This window comes from Pyrgilauda ruficollis, unplaced genomic scaffold (assembly GCF_017590135.1).
Source record: "Pyrgilauda ruficollis isolate IOZ18807 unplaced genomic scaffold, ASM1759013v1 scaffold63, whole genome shotgun sequence".
Classification (NCBI taxonomy): Eukaryota; Metazoa; Chordata; class Aves; order Passeriformes; family Passeridae; genus Pyrgilauda; species Pyrgilauda ruficollis.
In genome coordinates, this window is record NW_024528044.1 from 3,241 (window position 1) to 25,899 (window position 22,659).

The 22,659-nt window shown below is 37.2% G+C and overlaps 1 long non-coding RNA gene across 1 annotated transcript; it reads right to left on the reverse strand.

Annotated features, from left to right (window-relative positions):
* Positions 1-19,157: 19,157 nt before the first annotated feature.
* Positions 19,158-21,503, reverse strand: LOC121362525. The gene is made up of 2 exons (XR_005956520.1): positions 21,430-21,503; positions 19,158-19,279 (listed from the first exon to the last, which is right to left on the reverse strand). It is a non-coding gene; the product is annotated as an uncharacterized LOC121362525 (long non-coding RNA).
* Positions 21,504-22,659: the final 1,156 nt, after the last annotated feature.

The window sequence follows — 22,659 nt, forward strand, 5'->3', positions numbered from 1 at the left end:
TTTTTTAATGATTGATTCACATTTTCTTTCAAGAAGGATTAGGTGGGAGAAGTGAAGGAGTCTAAAACTGTAATTTTGATCTATGTGGTTTGTTTTCCAATGGCAATATTTGCTTAGGATTTAGCATCTCTATTCAAGTGAACAACAATATCCAGTTGTTAAACTAAATGTATTGAAATTTTAAAAAATACAAATTTAATTACTTTAAAAAGAATCTTTAAATGAACAACAATAATTGTTAATTGTTTTAAAAAAATCTTTATAAACATTATTGCAAAGATTATAGCAGTGCATGAAAACCTAGTGAACAAAATTAAAATCTTTCTGAGGGCAAGATCCCATAAGGGTACAAACTGGAGGAAATTATATAAAATTGCTTTATATTATTGTTCCAAAGCTATAGAGTGAGAAATCCATTAAGGACATTTGAGTGAAACTAAATAGCTATTAGTGTTTTTTCTTCATATTTATTTAGCCAACCCTTCCATGAATTGGCTCATTTTCCTCTTACACTGAGCCTGCAAAACAACTTAGTTACTGCTTCCTAGACTTAGAGACTGGTTTGGAAACAGCTGAACCCTTGGGTGCTGATGTAGTGCTAATGTAAAAATGTAATGCAATGTCCTGTTCATTTCTGTAATAGCCAGAAAAAGAAAGGTAGAGAGCAATTTACTTTGGGCTCTGTCATCCACATGTAGGTGAAATAATGCTGTATAAATGCAGGCTGGTTTCTGTCTGTGATTGAAATAATGCAGTAAGTGCAGGTTTTGGTATTATCAAAGAAAATGCCTTGGTAACTCTCAGAGCACGGTTTGCTTTTGCTTTAGTTGTAGGGACTTTGAAAGGGCTTGGCAAAGGTGGTGGGTAAGTCAGGACTAGAACATTCAGAAGCAGTTTCAAGGGAAAAGAAGGGACAAGTAAATGTAAGACATACAATATATATAATCTATAATATTAAATATAATAATATATGATGAACTTCTAAAGATAGGGCCATTACTTTTTGCTACCCTACATGGTATTTGCTTTAGTAGGGTATGCTGAGTACTGCTCTGTGTGTTCAGTAAGGTAGAACCTAACTTCCTTTGGAGGGGAAGCAAACACTGGCAGTTTCCCTTCTCTCTTGGAATGGATCTTGCCATTTCCTGGCATGTAAAAGGCTGTGAATCCTGAAGAAAAGTATTCTCACATGGAGTAGAAATTAAGGGGTGTTTTTTAACAGAATGGCTTTGCTGACAGGACCAGAGAGACCAGCTTTCTGAAATCACTGAATTCTTTTGAAAGAAGACCTAGAGGTGGTGATGATCACATGCTGGATAAACCTGGTGACATACAGTTCTATTGAAACAAGGAGCCAGTAACACTTGAACTCTTGTAGCAAGCAGACAAAAGTGAATATCCTGGTCAACAAATGAATCCCAACGCACAGCAGTCAAGAAGCTGTGAGTGCTGTTAAGATATATGACAGCATAGTTTCCTTTGCCAAATATGGTGATGCTCTCAGGAGAGATAATCAATCGAAAATGAATGTTTTTGTGGGAGTTTTGGAAGCTGTTTTTATGGCGCTTAGTGTTGTCTTTGCTATGTGGTTTCTCAAGCGTAGTTCTTTTGCAATCCTTTTTCTCGAAGTATTGGTTGCTTAGGTACCTGTTGGAAAAGCCCAATAACAGTGTAATGTTCATATGCTATAATGTTTTCAGAGAATGCTGTTTCCATTGCAAATTGCAGAAGAATGTTCTTGAATGGCTTTCAGCTACATATCCTCTGTAAATTATGTGTTTTCCTAAGTTTTTGGGAGGTATCTGAAAAAGTACAGTACACAAACTTCCAAACCTTGCAAACATGAGCATCTACAAAATTGCTACATTAAAGAGAATAGAGGAGGGAGAGAAACAATAATTGTAGTTACTTACTCCCTCTAAGTTTCTAAATAGTAGTATTTCAGACTAAACACTACTACAGTAATGAGAAAGTGATTTTTTTCCCCACACTTAGGGTAGGTAACAAGGACAGATCATCTCTCCAGGCCTTGCTCTGGCAGACCTTTAGCTTAATCTAACCAATATAAGGGATAATGTAATATGTTGTTATTAAGAAAGACTGTGTTTTATTTAGCTGCCATTATGATTTTCTCTTACCTTGAAAAAGGAGCAAGGGCAATAATAATTGGATCGAGTAATAGCATTATGTGGAATACAGAGTAGTCTGTTGCTGTATCACTATATCTGGAAAACCAGATTCAAAAAGAAGCTGAAGAGGAGTTGTTTCAGCTATAGGTAAGAAACTTCCCAGAGTTCAGGTGTTATCTTTCTGCTTTAGAAGCACTAAAGTCAGAGCAGAGTATGTTTCTGTACATGTTCTAAGAAAATGTAGACCCAAACAAAAGGTTGAACCAGCAGCTGACAATGACTTAGTTCACCTATAGATGTCAGTGAAAAAGCTATATACAAAAACAGTTCATGTTTGCTGAATCAAACATTAGAATTTTGTGATTCCAAAGAACAGCATAAAAGAAGCAAGCTGGATTGCCAAATAAGGATCAGGAATACATCAGTCCTGGCACCATTTGCAAGAGATAAAAAGAAGCCGCCCATATTGTGTTTATCAAGTGTGAATTCCTAAATTGCTGCAACCCACTGTAAGAGAAGCCCTGCTATGCATCTAGAGACGCTTCAGCATCCTGCTGTGCTAGTCTGACATCTCTTGTGTGTCAAGAGCACTTATTTTTAGATGGGACAGTCGTTAGGAACAGAACGTGTCTTAACTACTGTAAAGGAAGAAAGCAAGTAGTTCAGGGGCAGCACAAGTGGGTAGGGAGAAGCTCAGTATAGAGGCACAAAGATTCTGTTTCTGACCATAAGCCACAGCAGTTTAGGCTTGCCCTATTTTTTCAGAGTGATTTATGGCAGCAGCAGTCATGTCCTATTGGGCAATTCCTGTTTTCTAAAATGAGACCATGTTTTGCAAGCTGAGTCAGAGAGGGGAGAAATCGACTCACCGATAATCTTCCTCTGCTGAGGACACATTCAACAGCACTGGAACAGGACTAACTGGGATGAAAAAAGTCCAGCTGTGGAAAGGTTTTCTTGCTGTCTGTCACTGACAACCCCTGGAAATGTGACCAGGGTTAAATAAACTGCTGTATTGTAATTATGCAACGTAATGTATGATCTAAATTTGAAGAGAACTCATGAAAATTCAAATATTGCCTCTGTATAGCTCTGAATTAAAACTAATAATGACTAAATTTAAGATGAGATAATGGTTTTGCACATGAGAAAGATATACTGAAAATTACTATTCTTTGGTTAAAATATTTACTAAATCTCTGATAGGAGTTTTGTGGTTTCATACAGATTCTAGAGGACAATGCTACATATTCACCTTCAAGAAAATTTTGAGTTCTTATTTTGCAGACTGTTTTTTTACTCACAGCCTACTGTGTATTGATCTGGATTCTCTTATCTCTGTTGATGTGTAGTAGTGAGAAATCTTGTGGAGGGCAAGGCCAGAACCCAAGGCTTCCAGTTCAATTCTGTATTATAACTTTGTATCTGAACTATTGCAACAGATGTGTTTTACATACACTTTAAGTGATGAACTATGGGGTTTTGAACAGAAAATAAATTACATTATTTGGAAATTCCTGTAGGATATTAGTTTAAAAATTAATGGGGTTTTAGACATGATGACAATTTTCCCAAAGCAATGCTTTTCCCAAAATATTGTATTAATGTTGCAATTTGTTGGGCACTTATTTAAAAACAAACAACAAATAGAAACTGTTCAAGCACTTTCCTTTAGTAATGCACTTTTCCCTTACCTGAATTATACATTTTTAGGAAGTCAAGGGATGAAATAGAAAGTGAAAGGTGCAATATTGAAAAACACCAAAAGCAAACAAAAAAAAAAAAAAACAAAACAAACACCCCAACATTTGATTGTTTAAAATTTCAGTGGTTTTGTTTTGTTTGTTGATCCAATTAGCACTGAAACGAATTTAAAATTTGGAGTTTCACACAAAATGAAAACGTCAAATTGTGACCAGCTCTGGTCAAATATATTTGAATGTTGAGCCATTCCTCCACTACTGATTGAGTTCCAGTTTTGAAAAATGGCCAATCTCTGTGCAGAAGTGAGTGATTCACTATAGTCTTCATAAAGTTCAAGCTATTGGAATTGTCCTAAATGCTCTGCCTTCCTGTCCTGGTAAAAGATGTAGTACCATAATGTTTCTTTCCTTGTCCACTCTGTCCATGTTTGAGGCACCTGCTAGTTTTACTCAGAGCTAAGAAATGCTAAGAAATTTTCACAGGCTCTGTCCTTTATCTCATTTGATCTCTAATGTACTATGAACTAATCTTGTTCCTGCATACACAGATACTTCAGTGATGGGACAGTTGTCCTAGATTGCTCCCTGCTCCTGCAGTGCTCACCCACTGGCGTTCTGTCAGTCTGAGCTGCGTAATGAGCTGAGACACTGAGGACAGCTGCTGCTCCTGACTCATCTCGGTGCTCAGTACCTTCCTGTAACTGAGCTGGAACAATCACTGTAAATTGGAAACAAATACTGAGCAAACACAGCAGGTATAATACTTCAAATTTTTATCTATTGAAACACAAATATCAGTGGAAGTACACATGCATACCTTGTGTAGTGGTAAATTTATATCAAGCTGATTCTAAAGAGAATCTCTTACTATTATCACAAGTGTGTTCAGTTTTGTCAGTATGAAGCCTGAGATTTTATATAAATATAAGGTAAAGCCTATTTTGTAAATTATTGGTTTAAACCAGGTTTTTGATACTGTTTCATTTTAAAGAACTATGAGTGAATAGGTACCCATGCTTTCTTTTCTATGCAAAAAGCCTTTCAATTTAAACAACATAAAAGGGTTTGTCCTGCAAAATTATTCTATTTGCATTTATTGTATTACATTTAGAAATGATGTCTTACAGTGTTTCAAAATGAATATAGTAGAATAAAGGGCCAATGCAAGTTAATGTTATTGCTAATGCTCCTCTACCATGGAGGAGGAGGTGTGGAGAAGGCAATCCCTCTCTTACATTCCTGAATTCTGCCAGCAAAGGAGAGTACTAGAGGAAAGCATGTTTCACCCAAGCAAATGAGGCTTTGGATCGAAACTATTTATCTTGATTCTCCTAGACCTTAGAGAAAGATGCTAAATTTACCCATATATAAATTTGTCCTAAAAATTGCTACCCAAACTTTTTGTAAGGGATTGCATGACAGTAACTGGGACCTGGAAGGCAATAGGTATAAGGTGGCGAGAACTTTAGATCAGAGGTGCATAATATGCCATGAGCACAGCGTGAGGAGATGCCCAGTAATGTGTGGCAGTAAACTAAATATGTACCTCAGTGATTTAGCTTTAATTTATGAATGTAGCAACAGCTCCGTGTTTCTTCTGGCAACATCTTGTAAATGGGCTATAAATACATCTGCTTTGATAAAATATTTTCCCAGTTGGCACCTGTCTGCACCTCAGGCTACTTTTCTCCTTTGAGAAGCAAGAGGCAACTGTGTTTGTTACTGTTCTCACAGTGTTGTCTCTGTTCTCACAGAGCCAAGCTCTCTTCCTCAAGTCAACCAGAAAAGCCTTAGTGGGAATCTTCCCCTACCTTCTGCCTTCTGCCTCAGTTTGCTGTTGATAGGAACTTCTCAGCTTGGAAACATTGTTGAATAAGTTTTGCAGCGTTTTGCACTCTAGATACGGCCACATTCAACATACAGTTGAAGGGAAAGACATAAACTTCACCTTGCAAGGTGAGCCTCTGAGAAATAAATGCGAAAAAGAAAGAATTTGCTCATAAGACGAAACCTGTATAAGGTTTATAAGGGTAACTGCCACTGCCTGACTCAATGTCAGCCATGTACATCAAAGTCACTCTTAAGCCACACAACCCTGTGGCATTAGGTAGGAGCTATGCACAGATTTTCAGGTTATGGTTTTATATTTTGATGTTTACATGCTGTTGTATTCACAAAAGTTTTGGTTTGGATAGGGGTTTTTCCTTTCAGATCCACCTCTATGCTGTATGCGTATCAGTATCTTTTCAAAACAGCAATCTTGAAGACAAGGAACAATTATTCATAGCAATCTTTTGGGTAATTCTGAGAAAAGACTTGAATGCATTCATAATGTTTTCATTAAATTTTTTGGACTATCACTTATAAAATCTGTTTAAAATAGGAAACTCCATCACCCAATAGAACAACAAAGACTGCACTTTCTTCTCTTGTTCTAGCTTGAAGCCAGACTTGGGACATGGTAAATTTATTCATAACTGAGAACTTTGAAGACAGATTTAATTAGCTATTTAATTGTTTAGGAAAGACAATCAGAAATTAAGCACTAATTTGCAATACTTTTTCTGTGGGTACGTGTTCAGAGTGAAGGTTTTGTTTGTTTTCGAATGGAAGAAAAAATTCAGACCATCTCCAAATGAATGTTAAGGGCCTGTTCAGCAAATATGAGACTGAAGATATAGTGCCATTATTTTGCTGTGTCCGGTGCATTTACTTTATTTTAATTTGTTCTTTTGCTTAAGTTGACTGTGTGTTTAAAATTTCAGCTGACAAGTTGTCAGGCTTGCCAGAAGCATTATAACTGTGAATATCATGACATCCATATACTTAAATTTTCAACCAAAATATTTGTTTAGCACTTCAGTGATGGAATAAATTTATGAAAAAAACCTGACTTCTTCATATACACTGTGAAAAAAAATGTTGACATAGTTCAAATCAAAATATATTTACATTGACTATAAGATGTTTTGTTAAACTAAAAGCTCAACTCATTTTGTGGCAGAGACTTTCTTTGAGATATCTCCACAAGACGAAAGTTACTTAGAATATCTTACAGCATTTAATTCTGATTTGATTTAATATAGTCTAAGTGGATTTTAACAGAACTTTCTGAAGCATAAACATTGTTGAATTATAAAAAAAGCTGTCTATACAAAAGCATTTGTTAAATGCCTTTTAAAAAATTACCAAATGTGCTAACAGAAATACAGACTGAACATTCCCTGGAAGTCATAGAATGTTCTTGTCATCTAGCAAAATGATGGCAAAGACAAGTAAATTGGAGGATTTGAGGAAGTGCTTGTATAATGAATAAAAGCAGAAACGTTGGCATAGGGCTTTTGGGACATGTTTTCCTCCCTGTCTGGCTGTTTTCTCTTTCTTTTCTATGCCTGTACCAAAATCACAGAATCGCAGAATATTTTGGGTTGAAGGGGTAAAAAAACGATCACCGAGTCCAGCTCCTGGCCCTGCACAGCACCATCCCCAAGGGTCACACCATGTGCCTGAGAGCACTGTCCAAACATTTCTTGAGCTCTGTCAGGTTTGGGGCTATGACCATGTACCTGGGGACCCTGTTCAGTGTCCAACCACCCTCTGGGGGAAGAATGTTTTTCTGATGTCCAATCTAAACCTCACCTGATTCAGCTTCATGCCATGTGAATGACATGAAGAATATGCTCCTTCACAGTAATCACAGGGAAGTTTTCTGTAAGGTCACTGCAAAACTTTTCTAGCCCTCCTTATTTTATTATTCCTGTCATGGAAGGAATGGAGGGACTAATTTTGAATATCTTCATGTGTGCCATGTCTCTCCTCCAGAAGTTTTCACTAATCAAAACACAGCATGCATATGCATTAGTGTCTGTTTTTAGTTTCCCTGCCTCATGTTTTTTGTAGCTGAGATCAGAAGAAACTTACTGTATTCACTAAAATGCATCTGCCAAACCATGGCTGAGGCTGGAAGCTGCATCTTCAGCTCTTCAAAACAGGTGACATACAAGGGTCTTACCAGGGCAGCCATCAATGCCTCTTGGGATGAGCAGTCTCTGGCTGATGCTGGTGACTTCTGCACACTTCTGTCCTTGCCCAGCAGCTCCAGACAGCCCAGCCACCAGCTGGGATTCCATGAGCCAGCACAAAGATATTTCCTGCCATGGTCGCTGGTTTACAGGTGTGAGTGTTGGGGAATGTCAGGCTTAAGAGCACCTCAGTTCCTGAGAGGCATTTGCTGTCCACAGAAGTCCCTCCATTCCTTGCAGCCCTCCTGAAGCATGAGCCACTTCCTGAGACCACCCCTGTCTCTGTGGCACGGCCCTGTTTTGGCTATGGTGGGGTTGGTGACACAATAGGAGACAGGTGTGTGTCAAACATTGTATTCATATTGGTTTCCTGCTTTGGTGAATGCCTACTGGAGAAAATATGATCATTTAGCAAGCCATAAATCTGTGCTGCCAAGGTAAGGAAGGCTGTTTCAGATATATTTTTCTGATTTTACTCATAATTGATAAATTTGTGTGCTTTACAGTATGATATCGTAAGGCAGTAAAAATTCAGCTAGTTAATTCACACCTTCTAATCTTTGATCCATTCTTTGGTCCATTTTCATTAACAGGAATGATGAAAACTGCAGCAGTATGTTAGATTAGTATGTTAGATTGTGTGATTGTGTTAGTATGATCAGTGTGATTGCTATGAAATTAGTCTATGAGCAACACTTTCTCGGTAAAGCTATAGTGTTCAAGAAAACATTCATACTTTAAATGCTTTGTAAGCAGAACTTGTCCGAAGAAATGGAACTGTGTATGTTGCCCATACACCCAGAGATACTCTTATTTTTCATGTCATTGTTTACTTTGTCATGATTTTAAAGAGGTTCCTCCTGTGTGTTGTTCATGTATCTGAATTAGAGCAATCTGTTTAACTCAATAATACTGTACCATATCAAGTTATCTCTCATTAGGCTGAGTAATACTGTTTTTTACCCCAACTTTTGCTTTTTTCTCTCTCCTTGATGTTTAACCCCTTTATCACCTTGTATATATAATTAGCTAACAGCAGTCATCTGACAACCAAGAGTGTACAGAGTTCTTGGATTCTAATTTTAAAATAATTTCCTGAGCAGCTTATATTTTTACCATGAAATCTCAATTATGAATTATTAAAAATGTCTCAGTATTTTAGATATGATGCTTTATTTTTCCATTGCATCCTTTTTCTAGGTTTATTTAGTTGTTGGACTTCTCACAACACCATCAGAAAACAGCAGATTGTGTTTTCAATTGTGTGGTGTTATCATAAATATATCTGCAATTTTCCAGTCTGCTGAAAGAATGAGCAAAGCAGAAATAAAATACTCTGACAGCTCACAACCCATCTCAGTCATTGGGGAGATAGCTGTTAATATTCTTAGTGGATAATAGGCTTGATGGATCTGTTAAATAAAGCACATAGTCTCAAAGCTCATCACAGGGAGTAGGTGATAATGAAAAGAACCAGCAGATATGCAAACTCAATTAACCTGCTACTGGTTGTGTGCAATCTATTCCTTGTTAAGCCAGAAAATAACCAATGTTGTCAGCCTGAGATGTTCTGCAGATTTATGGACTAGCCACAGTCTAATTCTTGAGATTTTAATAATGTATTATATTCCAAATGTATTTTCTTCCATACATTAATTTTCTTCTTCATTTATAGCCATATTTTACCATGCATTGAAGGGACACTGAAACTTATCTCTGTAGAGCTGTGTTAGAAGTTTGCATCTAACTCATTCTGCTTTAGAATGCTACTCATTAAAGAGAATCTGGTATTTTCCTTTCTTCCTCAGGAAGAAAGCCCCAAAAGGCACGTGTGACTTGGTATTTTTTAAATTAAACTTTTGTTAAATAGAGGAAACAGATCTTTCTTGGCTGCAAATATCTTTCACTCTCTCCCTCAAAAAAAAAAAAAAATTCAAACAAAAGAGGTCTATCTATATATCTCTATATGCACTTGCAGTCAAAATCAACCCTTCTTTTCCATGTCAGTGGTTTCAGATGGCAGAAACCACTGCCATCTGCATATCATGGAGCTTATTTTGCCTCATGCCTCATTGTGCTGGTGTTTCTTGGCTGGCCCATAGGTGTAGCCTTGTGTGCCCTCCCTGGATTCCTCTCTCCTCCCTTGGCTTCAGCAGGACCTGATGAATGAAGCGAAGTGTTGCTGAAGGGCGCATGTCTGGGGAGGCAGCATGCTCAGAATGCACACAATGGGCAGCTCCTGTGCCAGGCAGTGGAGACAGCTCTGCATCAGACCAGCTCTCAGCTGTAGGCTGTTGGATTTCATAGTTTACTATGTTAATCCTTGTTTTTGAGGTCTGAACGACCTTTTTCTTGAGCATGTTACAGAAACCTCAACAATCCAGAGGTTTGTCTCCTAAAATATACAATGGAATCTATTGTAGTGAAAATGAGTAATGATACCTTGTACTTTTAGAAAGTAGCTTACTTGGAAAAGGTAGATATATATATATGCATTTGTCAGGTTTTGAACTCAGTGTCAAAATCTAATTAATTAGAAAAGACTGAAAACAGGAGGAGAAAAGGGCAGCCAAGGTTATACTGTGGAGATAGACTTGAATGGAAGTAAGTAAGAATGAGGTTATAGGGCTGATGAGATGTTGTTGAAAGACTTAGAGGAAAACAATGGACCCAGGAATGATACTTATCTCCAATACGGTTGTGGAAAACATATATTACTGTGACAGTAATATTGGTGAAAGTAAAGACACAAAGCTCACCAGGGAAAAAGCATTATGGTGCTATATGATGTCACTTCTGAATTTCAGTTTCCTTTTTTAAATATCCCTGAAGCCTTAGTGCAATGACAATTCAGTGAAAGTATACCATGCTTGCAAAGTCAGGAATGTTTCTCTTACTGATTAAGTAGAAGTTAAATGACTGAATATATTTTCTTCAGCAGGGGTTTGGTATCACTCTGGGTACTACAGGGATGTGCTCTGGGTGTGATGCTTCAGACCTTAATTTTATTCAAACCTATTCCAGAGCTTTTCATATGTGGAAATCAATGAATCCTCTTGTTCTGCAGGACCCTCCGAAAACTCTGTGGTGAAGAAGGCTGCGGGAAAATGCCTGAGGAAACCAGAGTTCCTCTTCTCCAGCCTACAGCTTAGAGAACCATCTCCAAGGCTGTTTACAGTATTTATGTAATGCAGGTACTTTTTAGCTATTGAAAGGGAAGAATACATAGAGAAACAATCCCCAAATACCTCAAAAATTACCTCTTTTTGAGGATGCACCTAATCATTAGGGTATAGTGAGAGATTCAATCCTGTGTATAGCTATCCATAATTACGCTTGTAATAGCATCTGTCTAGAACTGCCTTGAACTTGGCTCCAAGAGGTAGTGATATATGTGTTTCTACCTCAGTAGGAACACAAAAGAATTATATACACTATTTATGAACAAGTTACTGCAATTAAAAAGCCACTGGAAAATAAAGTTGGCCATAACTGATGCATTTTTGAGCCTTTAGAAAGTGGTTTCAGGCTGTGAATCCAAACTGGCAAAAAAAGAGCATCTAAGCTTTGAAGATGAATGGTATTTCAGAAATACCCTTGTCCTCATTTAGCTTCAACCTTCAAGCATCATCTTATGCTGAACTGGGTGATGATACACAGGAGAAATTCAATATTTTAGAGGATAGGATCAGAGAATATACTGACTGAGGTGATTCACTGGGGTTTTTTTTTTGCTGATTCTGTTCTCTGAAACATTTAACTTGCCCTGTGGATTAACATGGGAGCTGTGAATTCTGCTAGGGCAGAGCAGACAGATAAAACATAGATATTAAACATTCATCTAACATTCATGTTAATACATCAGGCGGAAATATGAGATTTAGATTGGGTACAGTATGTGTTTTTGATATTAAAAATAAGAAAAATAAATACACCCAAACTCAAACCCTACCCATACTAAACTTAGTATATGGTTCACGTGAGGGAATCACTGTAGGTTGGTATTTAAGTGCTGGAATGAAAGCATATTTTTTGTTTGACTTATTAGCACAGACAGAGTGACTCAGATATTTTCTCTTTTCTCTCTCTTTTATAGCTCCATAACCATCAAACAGTATTGAGAAAAACTTCTGAAAAATCAGATTTTTTTGTTGAAAGCTGATTTTGAAATATCTGTACATGTTAATTTTTGTTCTGCATAGAAGTCCACTTTCTAAAAGACAATCTTTTAATTAGATTTCCTTCTCAATCATAAATATTGCTGTGTGACTTCCAGCAGTGATTGTACTGGCTGGTAAAACGGAACAATGTACAAACATCCAATGTATAAACATCTTTAAGCTACTCAAGCCTAGCAGGAGCATCCTGGGAGTACTGGAGCAGTAGCTGCTTGGCTCTTTGTGTCACTTTTGTCACACACCCAGTTACACACCCACAGGGTACCAACATGTCAAGGCTGTGTCTGTGGCCCAGAGTCCCAGGAGGATTTGTGAGACGTACACTGGGAATGAGAATGTTGAGTGATGTCTATGAGCACCTCCTTGCTCTTCCCTCCCCATCTCCCTCAAATTAAAAATTGGTAGCTGATTGCTCAAAAACTTTTGGATTGCAATGAGTTTTGGAGCCATCCAATCAAGACAGATGTGAATGTCAGTCCGAATAGCCTCCATTCTTTTCCTTTCCTTTCACTCTTGATGTGCTATCCATCTTTATTCTCTTTAAGTCTTTCCTCTATTTTTCCTATTTTTGCTGGGTTTTTCTTTAGTTAATTGTAATTATGTCCTCTTTTTCTTTCTTTCTTGTAAGATTTTTTTTTAAAATTTGAGATTTTGTTAATGGATTTTATTTTCCTTCATTATATTTTCTACCTTTTCCATTACACACCGTACTTTGTTAAAGTCCCTTTTATATTTAAAAAGCTGTTTTTATGCCTGACATAACAATTGTAGAATTCCTTGTGCTGAGTGTGTCTTAAGGCGTTGTTGCATTTTGTGTTGTGGTGTTTTGGTTTTTTGTTGTGTTTTTTGGATCACAGTCTGTTAAACCTTATGTTATTAAGTTTTCTTGTTCAGCCATCCTTGATCAGATTTTGGACTACATCCCACTGTTGTTTCCTAGTTGGAATGGGCCTCCAGCATTAAGTGTTCTAGGCTGGTGGTTTTCAAAGTTTTTTGATTGCACACCTCTATCAGTAAAATTTTTAAGCGAGCACATCCAATCTATGTATATTTATTAATGTATAACTTATGTATGAGTGCTACTGTAATAACACATTCTGTACACTATAAAACATTAAAAAAGCCCCAAAATTATGGAGTGAATGAGATAAAGATGAAAAAAACACAATTTAAAAATATTTTTTATCCTATCTATTAATGGTACAATGAATGTTTTCCTCCCGCACCCCAGTGGATTGTCTTGTGCAGCCCCTTCGGTCCTTGCATGCCACTTGGATCCCACAGCATTTACCTTTTGTAACATTCTTTTCCCTAACTCAAATTTCTAGGATAATTTCTTCAGTTTTCCTTTTAGAGTTCACCTATCTCACAAGTTTTTTTCCATGCTAAGTAATTAATCTCTCATTATATCATACTAATTGTTTTGGTAGCAGTGACATTTTTATATCCAACTACATTCTCCCAACAGTTCTAGAACCAGGAGGTAAACCAAGAAGATATGTTAAGCTGTGATTTTCAAACTTCTTGTGTTCCTGTGCTCAAGTTTTTTTTTTTTTTTCATTTGAATAATGTAGAGATAATTTTTCTAAAGGTAAGGCCTCCAGTATTTAGTTTCCTTTTTAATAATAATTGAACGCAGAATCTTACTGCTCTTTGGCTTCAGGTGGGTATAATTGCTGAAACCAGCAGTACTTTCTAGGGCTTTCAAGAAGATCAGCTTGGAAAATATGGCTGAGTAAAGGAGTTTCTTCATGTTGACAACTATGTCATAATGTCAAAGTCATCTGTAAAACTGCATTCCCCAAAACACTCAAAGGAATGGCGATATTTAGAAAATTTGAGGACTGTAGGACTGATGCTTAAAACATTGGAGTGGTACTTAGAAAATTTTTTTCTTTTTTGGGTTGATCAACAATTTCCTATTTATCAGTAACCCATTTAACCTGTACCTCATTGCTTTATGCATAGAAGACTCACAGGATTTTTGGGAGTGGAAAATTCACTAAGAAGCATGAACATCTTAGTTATATCAAACTGGAAGACCTCTGAAGATCCAGAAAACTACTGACTCTAGGACAGAGGCAGGTTGTTAGCTAGCCATACTCTATATTTTTCTCTTAATGTTCAGGCTTTGAGACCTCATTTAGTTTATATGCTTCTTAGTGTATATGCTTCCAGGCCAGCTGAAATTTTCAGAGTATATTTAGACACGATATTTTCAATATTCATCCTATTATTTATGTAATCTTGAATTTATTTTGTGCTTGTAGCTTGTATGGAAATGCATTTTCTTCCTGGTATTATGGAAATTGACTCAGCACAATAATCTGTCAGTTGCTTAGTTCAATAGGAATAGTGCAGTTTCTGCTGTGGTTTGAACTCTTCCAGTATCCTTTCAAGGTGACAACCTAAATTAACAGTTTTGTAGGGTACACAATGTTTCATAATTAATGGCCAGAGTAAATACGCTAGTTATATTTCTATCAAACAAATATTTCTTTATCCTAATGCCTTCTATTTAACTATAAATAGTTGTTATGTCCTTCTTAAATTGATAGGAAAGCAATATACCCTAGACAATTCTTCTTGGGCTTATTCCAAAGCCAATAAATTCAGTGAGAGTTAGTAAGAATTTTGGTGCAGTTTTTATGAACTCCTTAAGCTTTCTTCTAAAGATTTGCTCTCAAACATATCATGTTTGAGAATTTCCGGAGTTTATTCCCATTTTTCTTGGACTGGAGTACTTAGAACCTGCATTCTGCATGCAATGGTTTAATTCTCACAGCAGCCATTTAGAGAGCTTCCATCTGAGTTATCATAGGGTCCTCGTGGGAATCAGCTTGACCATGAATGACAGAAGAAAGGACGCAGCAATGCAGATGAGTCTTACAGAAGACAAAGTATTTCTTTTCAGTTTCCAAAAGCTTTAACAAAATTTGCATTTCAGTAGAGATTCTGTATTTAAGACCTTTAGCTTTAAAAAGAAATGGTATCATTTTTGAAAGCATCATAGATTTTAATTGTTATTTTCAAAAAAATATGTGTAGAGTGCTAAATGTAAGGAAGGTTGGAGGTGCTGCATACCTAATTCTTAGTTGCCTCTCACTCAGCAGGAGTCTAGAGAATTGGCGTAGGTGTGTTGGTTCCACCTGCAATATGTGAGATGGCTTGGAACCCTCAGCAAGTAACTGCTCTTTTTTACTAGTTTTTGCTGAATCCTTTGTTAAGGCCATTTTATCTCATTTTGAAATGCAGTATGATATATTAGAAATTTTCTTCATGTCAAGCTATGCCGTGAAGACAACATAATCCAAGACAAGACATTTTGGCACTGGGAAACAGCTGCTTCTCATGAGAGCCATTCCTCTGAGGGCAACCTCGTGGCCTGGTAGTTTAGATACCATTTTGCAAAGTAGGAAAACATTTAGATTTTCCTTGTGGTCACTGCCTTTGGTTGTACTATGTGTATTATTTTCGAAAATATTTTATGGGGAAATAATTGCTTTATGTACCATTGAATTGACCTTTCTTTTTTTTCCCCTGAACATCTACTATGCTTAAGGCAACCTATTAAAACTGTGTTTTCAGCAACATTTTCCCCAGCTGACTTAAATGATGAACTTTTTCCAGTGAGATTTTACTGATTTCCATCTGGTACTTTCTCTGATCTTGAATTACTGAGATTTTAGATACATTACCTGCTCCTTGAATATGCATTTAACCTTTCAATTTTGACTCTTTTTTCCCAGAAGTTTTCCAGGATTTTGCAAGGAGTCAAACCCGCACCTGCAGCGGATCATTGCTCCCAAGCTTAGAATAGTTCCTGTTTGTCAATTCTTTACTGGATGAATGACAATCAATAGAAATTTTAGCTATGCCTTAACAGTATTTTAAATGAAAAATTCTATTGCTGCTGTCTACGACTCCTACCTGCAGTACAAACTGGACAACTTTATACAAAATGCTAAATGAAATTTGAATTTTAGACACCTTTGTAGCAAGCATAAATAATTATTAAGTTTGATGAGCCAGTAACATAACTTCCTATGTTAAGGAAGACAGTACCTCAAATAAAGTATTCCAATACCTTGGAAATCCAGTATTCTGTTCTACAATTAACTCAGAAAGTCTCCACTTTCTATCATGTTAATGACACCTTGGCAATGCTTAGTCTTGCATAAAACAGGGCTTTTTAGCAAGAAAAAGGAGAATTTGTTCAGAAACAAATTCTCACATATTGCAGGTGGAACCAATACCCTCACTTATATTTTTTCTGTAGTTAGGACTTTGAATAAGTAAGTGACAAAATAAGGACTGGTAGAAAATATTTCCCACTATTTAGAAAGTTATTAAACCCTCGACGTAATCCCCTTTTAGTCCACTGAGATTGTTCCCATCACCAAGCATTCTATAATGGTTTAAAATATGGGTTTGCTATTCTGATTTCACTCTGATTTTTTGTTGTGGTATTGGTTTTTTAACCTGTAGGTACTTAATAGGAGTAACTTAAAATATGCTCTCTGAGATGTTAAAAGTCTGTCAGTACTGTTAAAATGTTGCACATATATTTTATTGTTAAAATGAAAAATGTCAGTCTGCTAGGGATTCTTATTAGTTGTACTGAATATATTATGGAAATTCTGGATTGGAGTTAAGATTGCATTACTGAAGACAGCTCATTGTAAGATACTGATTGTGTAAATATTTGTGTGTTCTTTATAAAACACACTATGCAAGTAACGATTGTTTGATAAAATCTGGTAAAAAGCCTAAGCCAAACCTGCACAAAAAAGGTAGCCATATTATAGGTTCCCTATGAAAGCAAAATTTGTGGTTCCTGAAAATTCAGGAAAAGAAACCCACATTACATAACGATTCCTTCCCTGGTGAGTGTAGATTTTTGAATTATGCTTTCTCTGTCTCCCAGTCTCTCTATCTCTCTTACTATCAAGTTGGATACAATTTGCATTTGTAACATGATACGCAATCACAATATATGAACTTACTCTTATAAGAATTTTTTTTATTACATAAACTCTCTTTATAAGGTAACCTTGTGGAAGCTTCTTCAATCTTGTAGCCAGTTGCTTAATTGATAATTGCTCAATTTTCAAGGGAATCTGATGGTCACCAAGATTCCAGAGAATTTTCTTTCTTTTTTTTTTTTTTGGTTATTAGAGTTTTAGCTTTGCTTAATAAACTGTTACATTTGAGATAATTTTTCATCTTTTGAAAACAGTGAGACAAAAATAATTTTTCTACTGAATTTGTCTGGGGGACAAAAATATCAACATACTTAGAAACAAAATTTGGGAAAAAATAGTTCCCATCAAATAAATGTTTTTCTTCATAATTTGGATAGTGTTCCTCTATGAAGTAAATCTGTGGCTTTGTGGATTTTTTTAAATTGTAAGAAAGTAAAATGAGCTGACTTGAGACCATTCTTTGAAAAATGGAGTAGCAAACTTCTGGGGTAAATGTATTTTGTTGGAGCTTTGGTTTTTTTAGCAAGATAAAGAATTTTTAAAGAAATTTCCAAGCCAGTCTCTGCATCATCTGGTTCTACACCTGAATCCACTTACTTCAACTCCATGTAACACAGTGCAGCTAAACCCTCTGTTAATAACTGAGATGTTTTTATCAAAATCATCTCAAAGCTTTGCAAAATTGTATGTGGGAAGCATTGCAATTTTTTAAGACTCATCAAATATATTTGTTTTCCTTATATCATCAGCAGAATCCATGGGTCTTGTAACACAACATTTCTTCAGAAAGATATATCTATGAATTGTGGCAAAGCAAACTCTCTGCACAGACCACAGATTCAGAAAATCTTATGTACTCATATCTGAGAGCAATGGAGTGCTTCTTATTCTATGGCAGAACTGGTCTTCGGGAGCAGGATTCAATTCTTACAGAAACTGCCAATTTCCAGGGTGGCTTCATCATGCTGAAGCTTAGCTTCTCAGCTCTAAAGCGTCATTTCCTTCTCTCCTTAGCCTATGCAGATTAAGAAATGTGTGCTTTCACACACAGCATAAGCAAATGCATGCAGAAAGGTTAAGAGAAAAGCAAGTATTTGATGGTTTCCTCTATTAAAGGGTAATTCTTTAGTGAGAATGCAACTATAATAGACTGTTAAATTGCTGGTTTTGTTGTAATCATGAGACATCTGCCTCTGATTCTGGAAAACTGAAAGGCAGCTGAGAAACAATCTGGATACTTTCACCTTACTTTGCAGCAGCTGGTAGATTCAAGGTCCTTTAGTTTGAAATTAAAATAATTTCTTCCTAATGCCTAATACAAATCTACTCTCTTTCAATGTGAAGCCATTCCCCCCTGTCCTGTCACTCCAGGCCGTTGTAAGAAGTCCCTCTCCATTTTTCTTGTAGGCTACTTGCAGGTACTGGAAGGCCACAATTAGGTCACGCCAAAGCCTTCCTTTTTCCAGGCTGAACACTCCCAATTCTCTCAGCTTTTCCTCATAGCAGAGGTGCAGAATGGGTGTAAGAATCTCATCCTTTCTTTGGAACTGACATGTGGCAAACAATACTCCTGGAGAGTGAGAGACTTAGAAAAACAAACTCCTTTGACTGCCACTCATGCTGCCCCGTGCCTAAACCTGTCAGCTTCAGAACAAGAAGTTTTAGCTGCACGTCTGACTCCCAGTGCCCACCTCATGATTTTACCCTTTCAGCGCACACTTAAGATGCTTTAGGTTAATTATAGAAGTGCAGCAGCACGTGAGTGAGTGAGAGAGACTCGCAGGGAGATGATAAGAGCCTGCAATTATGCCAAGGGTTTAAATGCTAAGGAGACAAGGAATATATAAAGCATGAAACATGGGCTAGTAGGGTGGATGAGACATAACTAAGAGAGGTGAACACCCAGTAAATTCTCTGGAAAAGTTTACCAGACAATGTAATTATTAAACTGGGTAACTCTTCTAGGAGAAAGATTTCTCATTTGGAAGGTTCAAGACTTCACCAGTTTCATAGGGAATTTGTGGTGACTGCAGAACTGTCTTCTCTGGCTTCTCTTGGTATGTCTGCATACACAGGGAGATTCATAACTGCACAGACATTGATAACAACACATGGCTCCTTCGTGACAGTGACTCCTTCATGACAGTGATTTTCATCATATATTGCATGTTTGGCATTCTTATCTCATCAGGACTTCTGCCCATCAACAAGACTCTGCTGCAATGCTGCTTATATTTCTAAAGACCATATAGCTCCAAACAGCTGTTGTGAGACAAAAGAGACAAAAGAAAACCTGTCAGAATGGCATTTTCTTCTTATTCTTTAAAATGTTAAGTTTTTTTCAAAGACTACACTGGCCTGAGGCTTAAGAGAGGTAACATTTGGCTCTGTGCTAGGACAGATTTTATATGTCAACATCCATTGGATTTAGAAAAAAGTGATTTTAAGTGAGAAGTTGCTGTAGAATCTGATAGGTCAGGATGTACTGTATATAAAATTGTTTGGTATATTTTGAAAAATTTATTGCTTTTATTGGGAAATTTACAGGAAAAAAATCATAAACTGAAAGGCTGAATTTCTGAATGCATTGCTAAATACTGTAAATAATCTGAAGTCTGTTGTAATAAGTGTTCTATGCTTTAAAGCTTTTAAAGAATCATGGCTATATTTTTAAGTGTTTGTATTTTTTTTTTTTTTGGTCAAAAGATGAATAGCATTTGTGAGGATTTCTAGGCATCACAAGATCACAATGTGATTTTTTACCATGCAGAGGTTCACTTTTTTTACCATGCAGTTGTGAGGATTTCTAGGCATCAAAAGATCACAATGTGATTTTTGACCATGAGTGGTAAGGACTCATGTTCTGATTTTGGCTGCAGCCACAACAGTGTCTTGTTGGTTGAACAACACATCCAGTATTGCCTATATGCATGTGTCTCCTATATATATATCTCTCTATATATATACAGACATACATATATATAATTTTGCGCTCCTATTAATAATCATTAATAACACACTGAGGCTTCATGCTTCTGTGTTTTCAGGCTGTTCTAGGGACATGCAGATCACGTCCACTGCAGATCTGTCTGCTCTCCAACACCCTGTACAGCCTGTGTTTCCCTTGTCCCTGGGGTCACTCCCAACAGCTAAGTCATGAGAAATGTTCACAGCATGTGGGGGCCCTGGTCAGTCAGAGCTAGAGTGTTATTCCTGCAGATGACATTGCATAACATACCTCAAGCAGGTTTTTGCTTCTCTGGTTTACTTGAGTCTGTGATGACACTTTATTGCAGAAAGCAGAATTATTTCGGCCTAAGGAATAACTTTAGCTGGGCAATTTTCAAGTGGCTACAAGAAAGGAAATGATATTTTGGAATTATGTACGTTGTGTGGTGCCCTTTTCATTTGACCTTGCAATATATGGGAGTGTGTTGGTGTGTGGACTGATGAGTTCCCAAGAGCACCGGGATCCTAACTGTGAGTCCTGCTGGATTAGAAATGTAAAACTTGAGGAGATAGTAGAGACAGCAAAAATTTAGTTAGGCAGTAAACAAGAAAATACAAACTGTTCCATAGATTTTTCAGTGAGAGCTGGCTCTGTCACAGTTGCAGCAGAGTCTGTCTCTCTCTAGCCAGAGGGAATGTAGGATGTGTCAGAGAGGGTCTGATTGGGGAGGAATTCAATGCAGCTATCAGCATTGGACTTCTATGTAAATACTGCAACACCTCTGAACCAAGCAACAGCTGAGATAACACTGTAAACTAATCTCTAGTGCTGGCAAAGCTGGTCAATCCCTCACATTATATGGTTTCTGTAGAAAAGATGTCCGAGGGAAAAAAAAAAAAAAAAAAAAAAAAGAAGCAGATTTAAACTATATATGGCAACTTACCATGGGGTAAAATATGCTGACTTTTTAAAACTGAAAGCAACATATGGTGGTTTTTTTCTTTGAAAGGATGCTGTGTGCCAGGGTGTATGTGCTTAGAAATCCCTGCATCTGTATGAATTCTTGTATAAACAGGCATCGCTACCACCAAAGTATTTCCAAGTGTCTGTTACGTGGCCCTGATCAATTTAGATAAACATATACTTGCTTGGGATCCTTATCCCACCAGTATTGATTTTGGTTGATTTTCCATCAAGACAAAGCAAACAGAGCTAAAGCTTGTCCAGAGCAGAGGCATTGAATCACAGTGTTTTGCTGCTTTGACCTTTTGAGGTCACTGCACTTCACAGTCCTACACAGCCTTTCTTAGGTTGCTAAGAAAAACAAAAAAGCAATATATAAATAAATACATACACACACAGATAAATACATGCTTATGTAAAATATATATGGGCATACATATTTATATATACTGATGTATTAAATGTACATACACAACTCTGTACAAAAATGGTGTCTCACCTGGAACAGGTTCTCTTTCCTCACAACATTTAAAGAAAAGCAGGAGCTTATCCAAGAAGTTTGCTGCTACATCTCTTTCAGAGCTGTGCTCATAATTTGGCACAAACCCAAGATACATGGGTTGGGGTGGAGCTAACCACCTCATTAATTGTGCTAGAAAAAAGGAAACTGATTCCACAATCTCTGATTTCAGAAGAAATCAAAGTCTGAGGGTCTCTGATGCCCCCTTTGGATATCGTTTAGAAACAAATAATGACTTCCAGTTGTTATGTGCTTTGTCAGAGTTAAACCACCGTGCAGATTGCTCTTCTGTGAACACTTCTCAAAGCCCCCAGACTGCAGGTTGTGTAGCATTCACAAGCTCTTTCCTTCCACATAATTTAAGATGTATACACCCATGTGATGTCTGCCAGCCTTTGTATGGCATCTCATAAACTGGACCTGTGTTTAACAGCTGATCCACTTGGGTGATCCTCTCTTGACTTTGAATCTCACCATTCCCTCCTGTCCCAAACCTCAATTCACTCCGTCCTAGCATTGTTTCACAGGCGGACATGGGGCATTTTACAAGATGAGCTCCTGGAGGACACTGTACTCCACATTATAATGAGTTTCTCTGGGACATGAGTTGACAATCTCTGCTTTCACATACCAGGCCAAACCCACTCAAGGGATGCCTCTCCAGTCTTTCTATTTTTAACAAACAAAAAAAAAAAAGTCCTGAAGACACATGGATTTTCTAGGTTTCACCGCTGGAACAAATTATCAATGTGGATGTTTCAACAACTGAGCAGGAAAACAACTGTCACATTACATTAATACCATAGCTGGGTTTTGTCCAAGCTATTTCCATATCTCGTCCTCTGCCCTAGACATATTACATATAAATGATCTGGTGTGCATTAAAAGAGCAAATATGAGGAGTTTAAGTGTATGCATCTTAACATAAGTGAATACATTCCATTTTGCACCATAGATGTCAGCCAAAAGCAGAGAAAAGGGTGATTTTTGCAGCATGTGATCATCAAAGTTTAAAAGAAATTGAGTGTGTACCGCTCCTTCCTAAGGCGACATAGAGAGCAGATGCCACCCCCGTGCAGAGAGGAGCCTCAGTTGTTGGCACCGAAGTAATCTCATCACTCGATTAAACAGAAGCTCGACTGGCCTTTTCTTTTCGGCGGAAAAATGAAAAGCCGGGGGAGAGAACACCCGCGCGGCTTCCCTCGCACC